The sequence below is a fragment of the Anarrhichthys ocellatus genome, unplaced genomic scaffold, assembly GCF_004355925.1.
Source record: "Anarrhichthys ocellatus isolate YVR2014 unplaced genomic scaffold, GSC_Weel_1.0 scaffold76, whole genome shotgun sequence".
Classification (NCBI taxonomy): Eukaryota; Metazoa; Chordata; class Actinopteri; order Perciformes; family Anarhichadidae; genus Anarrhichthys; species Anarrhichthys ocellatus.
The window spans coordinates 1,407,616-1,423,870 of record NW_022280106.1 but is presented as its reverse complement, the minus strand read 5'-3'; positions in this window follow the sequence as shown (position 1 = coordinate 1,423,870).

Here is a 16,255-nt window from a genome sequence, read left to right as displayed (position 1 = left end):
TAAACGCATCGTACCTTTAGGTGATTTTCGTGATGAAAAACGCTGGAAAATGATTGTAATCCATTCCAGCGGTATAGTCCCTCTGCTCCACTGCGTGCCTGTGTTACAATGGCGTTTCGGGGACAAACTATGACGAAATGGTCAGCATTTCCCTGCTGGGCCAATGATTTTACGCGTGGGGGTTGCGCCGCACAGATCGAGATTTTTAGTGGCTGAATACTCTGTCAATCTACTAAATAACCCGCCTACTGCTTGCCTGAGTCTCTTCTGCATTGAACAAGGTGTCACATGATGAAATCCGCCAATCGCAGGCCTTACAAAGGGTTACATAGACACAGACAGAGAGGAGAAAATTCCATGGAGGAGAGATATGAGATCTCAAAATGGCTCAAAATGATGGCAAACTGCTTTATTAGGATGTATTGAACACTCTTAGTGATGAACCAAGTGAATATATAGTTAATATATAGTTATATAGTATATAAAATTAGAATAGAGCAGCGCAACAGCTGGTTCCAAAAATGAGAATTTGGCTTGACTGTCCGTACTTAAACCTCTATTATGCTGGCCTGCTTCACTCAATCAAAGTAACATTTGTATGTGGAGACATGTAAAACATGTTGTGCTATGACTGTGGCGTATTTTAGGCTTGGATCTGCATTATTTCAAATAAATATTTTCAATACAAGTGCTTTTTTTTCAGGGGAACCTGAAACCTTTCAATTTGAGCTGTGTTCCATCTTCATTCACTATTAACCAGTAACATATACACAATATTTACACATCTGAACAAGTGTATCACAAGTTTTACCTGTAATATATCATCAAAATTATTAAAATAGACCTTGTAGTTGGTGATCTGCACTCTCTTTAGTATGGGTATGGAGAAAAGATGGCGGATGCTGGCAAAACTCTTGGCTGCCGCTCCGTACTTGATTGTTAAGTTTTGTTAAATTTTGCTGTTTAAATGGATCCCAACGCTAAAAATCTGGCCGATAAAGTTAGCTGCTTGTTTGCGGCTAGATATTGCCGTCTACCATCCAATCTACTCAAACATCTTCACTGGATTAGCCACACCAGATCAACCTACCGTCTCCATCTGCCAAAGCTACCTCCGTGCTAGCCCCAGGACTCCCGGGTCTGGTCCACAGCGCTACATCGTTGTCCTGCTACTGGAGCTGTCGGTCTTCCCTGCCTGCTACATCGCTTGCCAACACGAGCCGCCAGCACGAGCACACCTGTTTATCCTGCCGGGATCTTTCCGTCCCGGCGTGGTTAGCAGGCTCGGGTTGGTCTTCTCTGCTAGCCACAGCCGCGCACCAGACCTCCATTTTCCGGGCAGGATCGTCCGGCAAACAGGCTGGTAGCCCCTCCAGGCCACCACTCCTTCCTCACCGGACTGTTGGCGTCTTGCCGCTGTTATGCTGTGGATCATCCCGTTGATACTCTTGGGTCGTACATCGCTTCTCCTCTCACGGATAGCCGGCTCTTGGTCACCAGCTAATGCTAGCTTATCGCTAGCGCTCCCCAACCGGACCATGCCGCCACTGTACTCCACGTCAGATCTTCACAACTTCAACAACCACCTGCGTCCGACTGCATGGACATTCTCAAAGAACGTGGAATACTTTGCCGAGGCCATCCTTCACACAGAGGTTCTGGCTGCATGTTCACTTACAACTTCACGTCCCCGAACTCCATCCCATCCCTCTGGTCCTGTCGCACCTGAACTTCCTTGTTACGTCACCACAACAAACAACACGTGAATCTGTCCAATCTCCGTCCCCTTCCTCAGTCCTCACAGCCTATCACAAAGCAACATCACCTGAAACTGGCTTTGCTCAACACTCGCTCACTCAACAACAAAAGCCTCATTCTGAATGAATTCATAACGGACAGTAACCTTGATTTCCTCTGCCACACTGAAACATGGCATAAACCCCTGGACTACTTCTCACTAAACCAGACCACTCCCACAGGATTCACATACATTGATAAACGTCGTCCTGAGGGGCAGGGAGGTGGTGTTGCTGCTGTTTACAGGAAGGACATTAAAACAACCACCATTCCCATTCCTGCTGTTCATTCTTTTGAACACCTTGCCTTCAAACTCTCTGGTCCCACTCCTTTGGTTACTGCTGTAATCTACCGTCCCCCCAAGCCAAATCCCTCCTTTCTCTCTGACTTTTCAGATTTTTTGACTCAGCTATGTGCCATCTCACCTTCCGTTCTCCTCCTAGGTGATTTTAACATCCACATTGATAACACTGACTGTACATCTACGACAGAATTCCTGGAACTACTACAATGCTTCAACTTCACACAACATATCAACTTCCCCACCCACAGCCGAGGTCACATCCTGGATCTGGTCTGCTCCACTGGTCTCACAATACCGCAACTCTCCAGCCTCAACCTCAACATCTCTGACCACCTGGCTATCACCATGGACATTGACATCCCTATCCCCATGCCAAAAACGAAGCGCAACATATCCTTCAGAAATCTCAAATCTATCTCCCCCACAACTCTTTCAGCCTCTCTTGCCAGTACCATGTCTGCCTCCCCTGCCCCGCTGTCTGATAATCCCACCGATCTTGTAAACTACTACAATGACACACTCTCCTCCTGTCTTGATCAGCTGTCTCCCATCAAAACCAAAACTGTCTCATTCACACACTCAGCTCCCTGGTATACTCCTGAACTCCACCAGATGAAATCTCAAAAGCGCCAGCTTGAAAGACTCTGCAAGAAAACCGGTTTAACAGTCCATCTCCAAGCCCTCTCCGACTACCTTCAACAATACAAAGACGCTCTCATTTCAGCCCGGTCCACCTACTACTCGCACCTCATACACTCTGGCTCCTCTAACCCAAAGGCTCTCTTCTCCACAATAAACAAGCTTCTCAAACCCAAGGACAACGCCTCCACATCCTTCACAGTGAACAAATGCAACTCCTTTCTTTCATTTTTCCAAACAAAAATTGACACCATTTACAGCAACCTGAACACCTCCCCCACCTTTTCCACCTCTCCACCTGCCCCCCCCCCCCTCCTCCTCCACCCCCCAGCCCCTTTCTCAGTTCTCCCTTGTGTCCCCATTGGAGCTGCCTAACTTCACAACTGGAATGAGAAGCTCCACCTGCATCCTGGATCCTATCCCATCTAATCTGGTCAAGGACTGTCTCCCAGCCATCTCACCACTCACAGTCATCATTAACTCCTCCCTCAGCTCCGGTTCAGTCCCCGACACACTTAAACTGGCTGCTGTTACCCCCATCCTCAAAAAACCTGGACTTGACCCTGACACCATGAGCAATTTCCGTCCCATTTCCAATCTTCCCTTTCTGTCAAAAATACTGGAGCGCATTGTCGCCACACAACTCAAAGCCCACCTCATCTCCAACGATCTGTTCAAGCCATTTCAATCCGGTTTCCGTTCAAAGCACAGCACTGAAACAGCCCTCCTCAAAGTCACCAACGACCTCCTCCTCTCCTCCGACGCTGGTCACCTCAACATTCTCATCCTCCTTGACCTCACTGCAGCTTTTGACACCATCAACCACAACATCCTTCTCTCCCGCCTTGAATCCTCTCTCAACATCACCGGAACTGCTCTCTCCTGGATTAAATCATATCTCACAAACAGACAACAGTTCATCAGTATCAACAACTGCACCTCCTCCACTGCTCCTCTGTCTCAAGGCGTCCCCCAGGGTTCGGTGCTTGGTCCTCTTCTGTTCATCCTCTACTTGCTCCCTCTTGGTAACATCATCCGTCAACATGGTCTTCACTTTCACTGCTACGCCGATGATGTCCAGCTCTATATCTCCACAAAGGCCATTACCACTGCTACTCACTCCACTCTCACCAACTGCCTCACTGACATTAAATCATGGATGCAAACCAACTTCCTCAAACTGAACTGTGATAAATCTGACATGATCATCATCGGTCCCAAATCCCTCACCAAAACCTGGGGTGACATAGCCTTCTCCATATCTGCCCCCTCCCTCTGGAACTCTCTCCCCAAACACATCCGAGACTGCACTCAAAACAAAATAGGGAACACCTTTGTTAAGTTTAGCTTAACAACTTTGTTAGGTTGAAGAAAGATTGTAGTTTGGGTTGAAATAACTATATATGTGTGAAAGTTACATGACAAATAAATTAACATTGATATCTGGTTTGGCATAGGAAACCACAGCGGTCTTTGGTGAAAACCCTACGCAGAGTTTATACTTCCTGGTTCACGATTATGTGGATTAAATACACGTTTATTTTGTGGAATATACAAATAATAATAATTCATTAATTATGTTTTTCTAATTATAAACATTATATGAAAACAGCCTGACTAAGGTATGGTAAGGTTAGGACAAAACGTGTGATCACAAATTTAAAAACAAACATGTCTGTGACGTAATCCAAAATCTGGTCTCCTGCATGAAAGTCAAGTCGGACACTTCTTAAATTGAAATTGTGTATCCACACAAAAGGGATTCACAGGAAGCATGCACACACTTGACAATGCATAATGCAGAAGACAACATTTGATGCTGTACATTTGGAGAAGGCAGTATAGCTGTCGTAACGGTTTGGTGAATCCTACCAGCCCAGTTTGTTTGGACGCTTAAACAGATTCAATGTTATCCCATTGTAGTTCTGACATAGTAGCCGTTCACGGTGTGTTTGCTACCCTCAGTAGTTGACACACATGAACTCTGGGACCTTTTATGACCTCATTAAATCACACTGTAAACTCAGATACACAGATCCCTCACTGGGTGTTATGAACTTAACACATTCTACACTCGCATTGACGCCCCTAACTATTGAGCTCTTGAGTGTGAAGAGTTGCTGAGAGCTTTACCCATCCAGGTACTGGTCGTCCAAGAGCTGCGGCAAATCAAGCAAGGCCCCAGGACTCTACAGTATCCCTGCAAGAGTGTTGTGGGCCAGTGCCATGGAGCTCGCCCTTGTTCTCCACATACTGTTCTACAATTTTAGAGGACCTCAACAATTCCCACCCTCTAGAAAACATCCACTAATGTACCGAGGCCAAATAAATCCCGTCCTAGGAATCACTATCGGGGCAGTTGAGGGCACCTCAATGATCATTGAATGCCTGCAAAATCTGGTGCGGAAGACCATCATTCCACTTGTCAGTCTACAGCAGGACCACCAACAGTCTTCCTAGGGCTGAGAGAAGAACAGAGGGTGCTGTAGCATGTCTCCTCCATCCCCTGCTACAACCCATCACTGGGCAACTTTGTAACAATCCTCTTCATCAACTTCAGTTCTGCTTTAAATACTATCAAGCCTCATCAGATGATAAACAATGTCCAGCACCTCAATGCCCCCCCACAACTTCCTCAGTGAAGGACCACAGAATGATTGTAAGGGCTGGTACGACATCTCCAACCATCATCACCAACACCGGAGCCAATTTCAAATATTCACTTTGACTTCACAACCGCTGCTAACAAAGACAAAGACTCTCTTACATACACATTCTGTCAGTGCTTTACAAATGCATAATTCAATGCATATTACTCTACTGCTCCTCCTGTTTTCACACCTTGCTGTCACACCTTGTACAGGTTGTCCTGTATGACACACACTGCTTCCAAAAACTCATTGGTCTCCAAAACTCCCAACAACTCTGACTCAATACCAAAGCCCATGAGCCTGGACACTGTTCCTACACCATTTTTTCATTCCCGATATCAATTTCCGTGTTGGCCTATCTATTACCAGTGAGTTAAAAAACAAAATATTCAGATCATTATTATTTTCAATAGCTATAGTCTACTAACCCTGTAGATATGTGACATGATTGTCAGTGTCATTGATGTATGGGCTGTCACTGGTTCAACCCTTTGTAAAAAGGGAAAAAAAAAATAAATAAAATTCATACAGTACATTAATTTACTGTAATGGAACTTTTTATTATCTAGTTTGATAATCAGTCATGACTTAAAAATAACTTTAATAAATCTACTAGCACCTACCCAATCGGCACTACACATGTAGAACTCCCAACAGCGATGAGGAAGATGCAGCAAGCCACACGTGTTAACTTATTCCATCATTGATTTCTGTTGCAGTGATTCTTTTTGATGATGGAAGCAGCTAACCAATGAGCAAACTTGCATCTTTTTCATCTGTGTTAAGAGTTGCACATGTGCCTTGCCGATCAGGTGGGATGTATGGATCGGGTAGTGAGTGACTCGTGTTGTTGTTGTTGTTGTTGTTGTTCCTGTTCCTGTGAAGCATAGGTGAGCTGGTAAATGATATGATAGACCCGACCCAGCATTTTAGGCTGTATCGGAGGCATTTATGATACTGGTACTCTTGTAACTCTAGTCTCAGCAGGAATTATGGTAAAAAAGTCATCAGTGAACAGAGGAGGAGAGATCACATTTTTCCAGAAGTTAGTTTCTGTATACTGCCGTCTTTTGCATATATATTTTTTCCCTCCATCTCCCATTCCACTTTCTCTACCATGCTTTTGATTTGTCTTCCCCTCTCTCTTTTTTTTTTGTTACTTCCTCAATCTCTCCATCTCCATTCATCCGTCTCCCTTTTCATTCTCTTTCTGTCCTGCAGCTACAATAGCAATGAGATCTTTTTTGCATTAAGGCCCTGACTGGCTTGGCTAAATGGGGCGGTGTGCAATTAGTTTTGCGAGTACTTATCTCATTAAAGTAAATGAATTATTGATTTAACGACACTCATGCTTTTAGAGGCAGGCAAGCTGCATTTATGACTCTCTCTGTTGTTTGAAAGGACACTGTCAATCTCTGCATCACAAAATCCCTCCTCTCATTTCAACTGTCTTGTCTGTCTTCACTTCTCTTTTACCCCAGTTCCTCTCTTCAGTCTCTTATCATCTGTAAGATCACTTTGTCTTCGCTCTTTGGATAAAAAACTGTAGTCATCATCATCACTAGTTTTTTGGTGCTTGTAATGGAAAGAAGGTAATAGTGTTTGTTGAATGTATAATGTAAAGTGTAATAATGGTAATTATTATCAAATTGATTTAATTGATTGAGCTATGATTCATGTTAGGGTCCATTGGGTACACTTAAGGTCTGTTAAAATTGTAGTAACTAGTATTCCTACTAAGTATGACATACAATTGAGTATGTAGTGTGTGCGTGGTACATGGATTATGATTATGTTAGAATTTCAAATATACTAGATTAGCAAGAATTTGTATAAGGTGTGAGTTTACTGGGCAAACTGAACGGCCCCAAAATGCATTGCATTCCTTCAGACTGTCCATTGCCTAGCTGCGAGGCATACAGTTCAAATAAGTAACCAATACAAAAAAATATTTACCAATGATGGCGAATGACGTTAACGAAAAGTTGAAAACAGAGGGAAACTGCAGGAGCTCACATATAGTGTTCTACAGAAAATATATTTAACACTTAAGTATTTTATAATTCTACTGGCCTTAAAATAATACTGGAAAATATTAAATGAGTAGAAGAGGTAATATTGATTTACATTTGTGAAGAACGATTTCCCTTCAATGGTAGCTCAGATTAGTTATGTCGTGATTGATAGTCATGTGATGCAGAGAAGACATAATATTTGAGTTTACTCAAGTATGTTATTATGCAGTACGTTATTAGGCAATTTTTAACGCAGCAGTCAACAGTCATACTTATTGCCAGTTGACCTGTTAGATGATAAGACTACCCTTTTTTTTAGGAGGTTCTTACATAAATGTGAATGGTAAGTCTATGTTTATTCAATCACATTTTTTTGTCACAAATAAATGTTCACTGAAGCGGTGAAGCGTACCTTTTAGCCTCTTTTTCATCTTTAAGTTTCTAATTGTGTTGAGTCCACTTTTTATTTAATATATTAATCTGTTGTATTATAACTTGTTGTGCATGATGAAAGTGTAGCAAAAATAACAAACAATGAGAGTGATATTATTACCAATATACCCTAGTTTACCCTGATTGTCTGACATAAATTCCTTTTTGATGTCAACATGATGTTAATGTCAGCTGGGTAAAGGTGTCATATCATTTGCAAGTAAAGGGGTCGTGTTTATCGAAGAAATTCATAGATTTTACATACCTAAATCATTGGTTGAGGGAGTGAAAAAAGAATCTGGAAAAATAATTATTTTCACGGCATACTCCAAAGAAAAAAAACATTGCATGAGTGGTGTAGTTATTTGGAATAGGTCATGGCTCTGGCACGTGAAGCTGACTTCCCCATTCCAAATCCTGCCTACATGGCTTTCATTGGCTGGATTGTGTCATTAGTATAAAGGTATAGTGGCTTTATTGCATTAGAGAGCCATGAGGGGAACACAAGTTCTAATCAAAAAACGCAAAAAGTTTTCAACTATTTGGTCTGAATCCAAAAAGGGAATTTCCTCTCTAGTTCACTCTCAACTAGCGTCTATAAACTGACACGGCCCACCGGTTGTTTTACCAACACAAAGGACTTTTGCCTCTGTACAGACGATGCTCTCAAACCATTATTTCAACATTACTTCTAGCGATCATTAATAATCTAACCTGTCATATATTTATCAATACCGATCTTCTGGTGAGCGGGTGCTCACTGGTATTGCTGTCACTAGATCTGCTGCTATTTAGGCTGATTTCTATCTCTTCATTGTATTCACAGCCACCATTCAACATCCAACACTAATGTTCTCTTCATACCTCCATGACACTAACAGCCCTCTGGCCCAGCCTTTTATTTGAAATGTTCTTATTTGTTTGTATAAAAACATCACATAATTCAACGCATAATTACAGTTTTCTTTTAAGGGTTATTTTTGATATGGTGATGTTTTGTATATGACTGTCTTGCAATGAACCGGGTATTGCATAATTGCTGTATTGTGAAACCATCTTTATTTTGGACCACGGATCTTGACGGTATCGTATTGTGAGTTAGTAATCAATGACTCAGAATCTGGTATCGCCAGCAGGCGACCACAGTTTTCAGCAAAACGACTTGCAAGTAGTACAGAATGTCATCAGCATAGTGCAATGAGTTTGTATGGCTACAGTTAGCCCTGAGGCCAAACAGCTGGCCAGGAGTAAATGGTAAATGGACTTTACTTGTATCGCGTTTTTCTAGTCTTTCCGACCACTCAAAGCGCTTTCACACTACATGTCATTATTCACCCATTCACTCCCATTCATACACTGATGGCAGGGGTCCAGTGTAAGTGTGAAAGAAGGCCATGTTACCAAGTTACATTTATCTTTATAACTGCAGGATTTTCACCCACTATTATAGTACACATCGTGAGAAATACAATTTCATACTTACCCTTTATGATTTAATTAAAAAGACATTCAATATCTGTGTTGCTGATTTCATTTATATTAAAATAGTAGAGTTCAATATGCATGACTGACTATATATTCTTTTAAAATACTGTAAGGTTTCAATCGATACTTTTGGTTTCTGTGACACAATCAGAGTGAAGAAACTACAAGGGGCCTTGATATTTCTTGAAATTAATAAGCTTTCAGCATTGTTGGCAAATGAGAAGCTTTGCTCTAAAAAAAAAATCTAGTTTGGCCTTAAAAAGCACTACTAACCATTGCTTCATTCAATACCAACTGAAATACTACCTTTCTCACTCTCTGCCCTTTCAGCATGGCACTTTTTGAGGAGATGGTGGGGTGATGGGAGGGTGATCCACTTTGTGCCCGAGGGTAGATGGAGCGTGTTGGGCTGGTGGTGGAGCTCTGTAGCCCCCCTTGATCCTCCTCAGAGGGTCCCTGACAAGACTAGCTCCTGGGCTGCTCTGCACCTCCACTAATCACCCTCACTGGAGATGATAACCTGTAATCAGCACTTTTTCTGTCAGCCAGTCAGTCAGTCACGCTGCAAGAGACTGCAGGGAAGGGGGGGCAAGGGCTCACATGGCTTAGAAGGCAGAGTTAGTGCACAGTTTTTATTAATTTGTAAAAAGATAAGAGGTCACCTACAAAAAAGAATGCAACTGGTTTAACTCGGTGCTGAGTCTCAAAATCAGCTTTTACTTAAATTATTGTAATCCCTGTGTCATCTGCATGGTAGGGATGTTAAAAGTGAATAATTTACTGTAGAAGGACTTGTTGTGTCTGCACCGCCTTTCAGTCTCATTGCTTTGGCTAATGGTCTTTCTACCGTTCTTGCTCGCAATGCAGATCAAGACTTTTGATGCACAAGAAATAACTAGCTTTGTGGCAATTTCAATTTTGAATTTTCACATCATAATCAACAGCATAATGCAATTAGGTGTTGTTAACTTTCAATTGGCAACAACTTCCAATGTACATACACTGGCTAGTTAAATTACACAAATATCCACACCAGACATTACAAATGTCTTTGCTGAGGTTGTTACTGCAAAAAAAGCCAAAGTGAACACAGACAGAAATCCACGGACTGAAACATGGTATTCGAACCAAAGCTCTTGCAAAGTAGAGACGGCTATAGGAAGAAAATTAATTCAAATGATGCAGTGGTTGGAATTTGCCCGTTGGTCCTGTTATGCACAGGAAATAAAATCTGCAGCAAGCAGCTGAGACATTACCCTTATCGTGTAAGCTATGTACATGTATTGTAACGGTATTGATATAAATTACTAATGCATTAAAATCTGAAAAAAATTAGATGTTGAGATCACTAAACATAATTTGGAGTTGCTTGATGAATAAAGTCAAAGTCTTCAGGCTTTGTCCCCGTGAATATACAGTAGTCCAGTTAGTGGCAAGGCTTAAGTAGGTCTATACTAAATTTTAGCAGATTTTTTCATTCAGCTTGACATGTTTTTTCTTCTTCTTTGTGTAGTTTTACTGCATTCCCATTAAATTTGATGTTGTATCACTGCACTAGAGAAGAAAAAGGTATACTCTACTTATTCTTCTTGGGGTTATTCAGTTTTCCCCCTAGGGTTAGGGTTAACCCTAATGCACTAGTATTATTCAAACATATTGTTCGGTTCGTAAGCCTCGTACCGAACGCTTTAATACGAATACGTGTATTATTACACCCCTAGAAATAAATAATATCCCTAGCTGTGGCTCATAATGAGGTTATTCAACTGTAGTAGGACAACACAGAAGGCCCAGGTATAAAATGCACGGCCCGCCACTGTCTCAGGCTAGTTTATGGGTTGGTCTACTAATCTTCCGGATCTAGGATCTACTAATGCTAGCTAGCTAACTAGCATTGATGACCCTATATCCTATAACCCCAATTGGAAATTGGGGTTATAGGATATCATGCAGTAACGTTTACCCAGACTACATTTTAACTAACCTACTTTTTACTTGCTAATCTAACTACTTTTACTTTTATTTTAGTAAAATATCTTTAAAGTAACAGTACTTTTACTTGAATATGAAATTGTAGTACTCTTTTCATCCCTCGATTTACTTTGATCCAATCTACACACTGTGCAGTACCAAGGGAGGATGCCGGAGAATGTGGAGGCAAGTAGCCTGTATATGTGATTTGGAAGAGGCCTCTGTGTCAACCACAAGCTCTAAAACAGGTCAAAAGAGAAGAAAGAGGTGATAAAGCAAAAGAAAGAGTTAAAGGATGTAGCGTGCCTCAGGGAGGAGGAGAGCAAACAAAGCAGGTCAAGTGAATATTTTAGAGGTTGCTTTCTGAATCTTGTCTGACTGAACCTTTTTATGTCAAGCACTGGTTCAGCTGCACACCCTTTCAGCTGCTTTTGTTGCACAAAAACATACATTTTACCCAATACATAATATGCCTACAGAAATTTTAGATATAGCACGGGCCTTGACGTTTCAGTGAATAACACCAGCAACGTAATATATTCACCAATCAGCAGTTTCACAATACAATCATAACTGAAACACACTGATTAATGATTATGGTTAAGGTAGTATAATCACAGTATAGTACAGTTAGGGTTAGGGAGGAGAAAAAAATGGATATAGTATAATTAAATTTAAAAAAATTAATAGATTTTTGTCTGGCAATATTGTACAGATACAAGAACGCCAAGTAGCAGCCTTTTATATTATATTTATTTATTATATAAACTATTTAATATTGCAATTAGGAATGCCGGGATTAATATGCCGGGGTTATATTAGTCACAGTTTCATAACCATAAGAATTGATAAAAGCTACGATATGTATGGTGTTGTTATTAATACATAGAGGGCTGTGTGTGTGTGCAGTGAAATCTCCAGTGTAGGAGCATTTTGGATATAGAAAATGATCAGGGAGTCATGTGAACCGCTGTTTAATTACACCAGTGGTGGGCCGTCAGGGCCAGCAAAGCCTTCTCTGCTGGCCTAAACAGAATCACAAAGTTATAGCTATTTTATAATTTAATAATTTTTCATAAATACACTACATGTATTATAATTATTTTTCCCATTAGCTTATTTTCTCATTGCACAGCTCCTGTCTTCCTCAGTTGCTCTGCTTCCAGCCTGCAGTGCTGCTTCCAGTGCAGCTTGTTTTAAGGAGAGCTTTTATCCAAACGAACGGTATTTCTGGCTAACAGTGTTGGAGAAGCGTTGCACATTTTATTGCTGGGAATGCGTTTCATTTGCAACTGAGCATCTTGGTGTTTGGAGCTACGCTACGCTAACCTGAGGTGGCTAACCAAGGCAGCAACACGACACCATAGCATGACAGGACACTTACAAGCTACGGTGCTTTTGAAAACTTTTGCTGAGACCCGAGTGGATCTACAACTCAACTCACACATTCACAGTAGGACCTCTGGCTGGAACTGAACCGCACCGATGTTCTTTTCAACCGCGTCATTGAACTCTTTGTAATCAAAGAAAGGAGGATGGACTTTGTCTTTAAGTGAACAGCAGCTTTGGTAAGTGAAGTGCTTTTGTGTTTTTACATCTGCAGTAGCGTTACTACTGTGTTCATTTGTCTATGGTGTCCTTTATATGATCTGGTTAATATTGTTCCCTCTGATGTGAATAATATTTGAATGGCTCGTGCTCTTCAGTGTGCGGTGGAATATGTGTTTTAGCGCTGCAGTGTTGCTGCATTGATTTGTCATGCTTTATTGTCATATAAATATATGTGACTGGTTCTTGTGAGTTTGTTCTTGTCATTGTGTTAATTATATTGATTTTGACTATATGCATTGTCCGTTAATGACGAAGCATCCCGGCATGTGCGGGGTTAGTGTTGGACATTTGATTCTCTGTTTGGGGTTTTGTTTTCTTTAACAAAGCGAGAATGATGGTCTGGAGAAATGGGGATTTTGTGGCAATTGCTTTAGCCTGTTTGAATCAGGAGGGAACAGCTAAACGCTGCGGGGAGAGTTTGTAGCTTTTGTGCTGCTGTTGTTTTCCTGCTAAGCTAGTTTAGCATAGTGTACCTCCCAGAACACACGTGCATCACCAGAGTACAATGTTTTTCTTCCGTGGTGGGCGTGTCAGACGGCACATTGTCTGTTACGTTGGGTGGGTTGCCATGTTGAGCGCAGTCCACCGAAAACATATTTCCCACAATTTAAGCTTCTGCATTTTCCAAATGCACTAGTATTATTCAAACGTATTGTTCGGTTCGTAAGCCTCGTACCGAACGGTTTAATATGAATATGTGTATTGTTACACCCCTAGAAACAAATGATAACCTGTAGCTGTGGCGTAATAATGAGGTTATTAGGAGGTGGTTCAACTGTAGTAGGACAGCACTGAAGGCCCAGGTATAAAATGCACGGCACACTACTGAATTACACCATTTATCCATCATAGTGTGACAAAAGGTTGTAGTGCCAATCGACATCGGCATATTATTCAGTACAAAATATGTGATCTGAAGATCGCCATTAATGCTTTATAGACGCTAGCTTTATAATGATGAAATCTGCAATAGTAGAGCTAATAACGCTAGTGAAAGAGCCGTACAGCTCTGATATGGAGGTTCTATTTAGTTACATTTTGGTGCGTTCAAGTTCCATTCATTAAAAAAGACTATTGGACGAAAGTAAACGATCCCCTTATCATGATGAGCTCAAATTTAGTCTTGTAAAATCTAATTTTGGTGAGAAACTTGAATACAATTGCTTGAAGGAGATGTTTTCAAAGCAATATAAAATAGTTATTCGAGAGGGAATTATGAACAATAGCTCTAAGCAGCTTATAATGCATGATTAAAATTAATAATGCAAAAGAAATTGTATCATTATATTATTTGGAAATAAAATCTTTTATTTCCAAATAATTTAAATTGTGTGTTTTTATGAAAATCACCACTTTAGATGACTTTAATAATGTATAAGGAATTAGTTGATGATGATAATAAGTATTTTAGTTCATTGGCTATAGGCCTATTAGAAATCGACTGAAGTGGGCTGAACTGAGTGAAAACCTTATCTTACTAGAAAAAACAGATGTTGACAAACTGCATAATTTGTAGTTGATAAATTGTATTAAATCTTAATAAATAATTGTTTGATATGACAATACTCATCAAATCGTAAAATGTTTAAAATCGCAATAATATCGTATCATGACTTAAGTATTGTGATAATATCATATCATGGGGCCTCTGGTGATTCACACACCTAGTTATGGTTATAGTGAGAAAGTAGCTTCATGATAACTGACTTCAGCTTCAGTTACTGTGAAGACGTAGGCTGCCAACGACATTTTAGTCAACACTGGCAAGCTCCTATGAACAAATAGCATCAGGGTGATTAATGTATGTTTTGGCTGAATTCAAGTTGCTGCGGCGACTGACTAGGCGTCCGTCTCCTGGAGCTGACTGCTCTCGTCCCATCGGGATGGTCTCCTGGCACAGGGAAGGACAAGATTAAGGTGTTGAATGTTTGGAAAGTTGCACTTTGGATTTATACCAATTAACAAATTCTGACAAATGTACATGGATCACCTAGACCCCGGTTAATAGTACAAAGATGGCTAATGTAAACTATGGGCCGTGTTATCGGTGCTCTCAGAGTTTATTTTGAAAATATTTATTTCATTGTTGTTATTTTACTATTTTAAAAACTCAGCAACAGTTAAATTGTGAGCACACTCACATTTCATGCACTGCTGACATTCTTTTGACATTTTTGTGAGTGGCACAATTAGTGATGCGTTAAAAATATCAAGCATAATTTAATATAGGTGAGCTCACTTCAGACATGAGGATTGTGTGTTCTGACTATGTGACTTTAATCTAAGTGAGCAGTCAGCTAAAAAAAGAAAAAAAGTTCAGGAAATTCCAAAGATCCAATGCTGCCTGCTTCCGGTACCTGAGAGGGCTCTCCCTAACGCCTCCAGACTGGCACTGACTTACAATATGATGGAGAGGCTGATCCTGACCCTTGGTTGAACCTTCCCTGGACCCCATTCAGTTTGCCTTCCAGTCAAAGGTGGGAGTGGAAGACACTTCATTGTGCTGATGCTCACTTGGATGGGACAGATAGTACTGTGAGAGTCATGTTCTTCAATTTCTCCAGCGCGTTCAACATCATCCAGGCCGGCCCTGCTAGGGGGGATTCTGAAGGTGATGCAGTTAGACATTGGTGTCCTTGATCGTGGACTATCTGAGTGGTTGGCCACAGTATGGGCCTCTGGGCTAAGGACAAAGGTCCGTGTTCAAGAAGAGCTGGAGCCTACTCCACTTCCTGTGGAGGCTTGAGTCGGTTGTACCATGCTGTAGATGTTCCACCAGTGAGTGATAGCTAGTGACATTTTTTTTGCTGTGCTGGTGCAGCAGGGTGAGGACAGTCAACAATCAATGAGCTCATCAGGAAGGCTGGCTCTGTCCTGGGGGTGGGGCTTGATTGTTTGGTTGTGCTGTCACAGAGGAAGATGCTGCACAACCTGCGGAGCATCATGGGCAATGGCTCTCTCCCTCTCCACGAAGTGCTGGTCACGCACAGGAGCAACTTCAGCAGAAGACTGCTACCCCCACAATGAACCACAGAACGCAGTCCCACTTTACCACTCACCTACCTCATGCCATAGGATGGACACCAGAGGCATGGGGTGCTGGTGGCTCCAGCCTCTGTTTCATGACTCTGTTCTGGTCTGCTCGATCTCTCTGTGGATTACAATCATTACAACTCTCTCATCATAAAATACAGTTCACTCTAATAAATGGTATATATATTCATTATATTGATTTTATACCTTTTTTTTATCTAAACATTTGACAATTTTCCAAATTAAAAAAACATAACAAAGATAATGAGCTCTATGCATACCGTGTGTGCGTGTGTGTGTGTGTGTGTGTGTGTGTG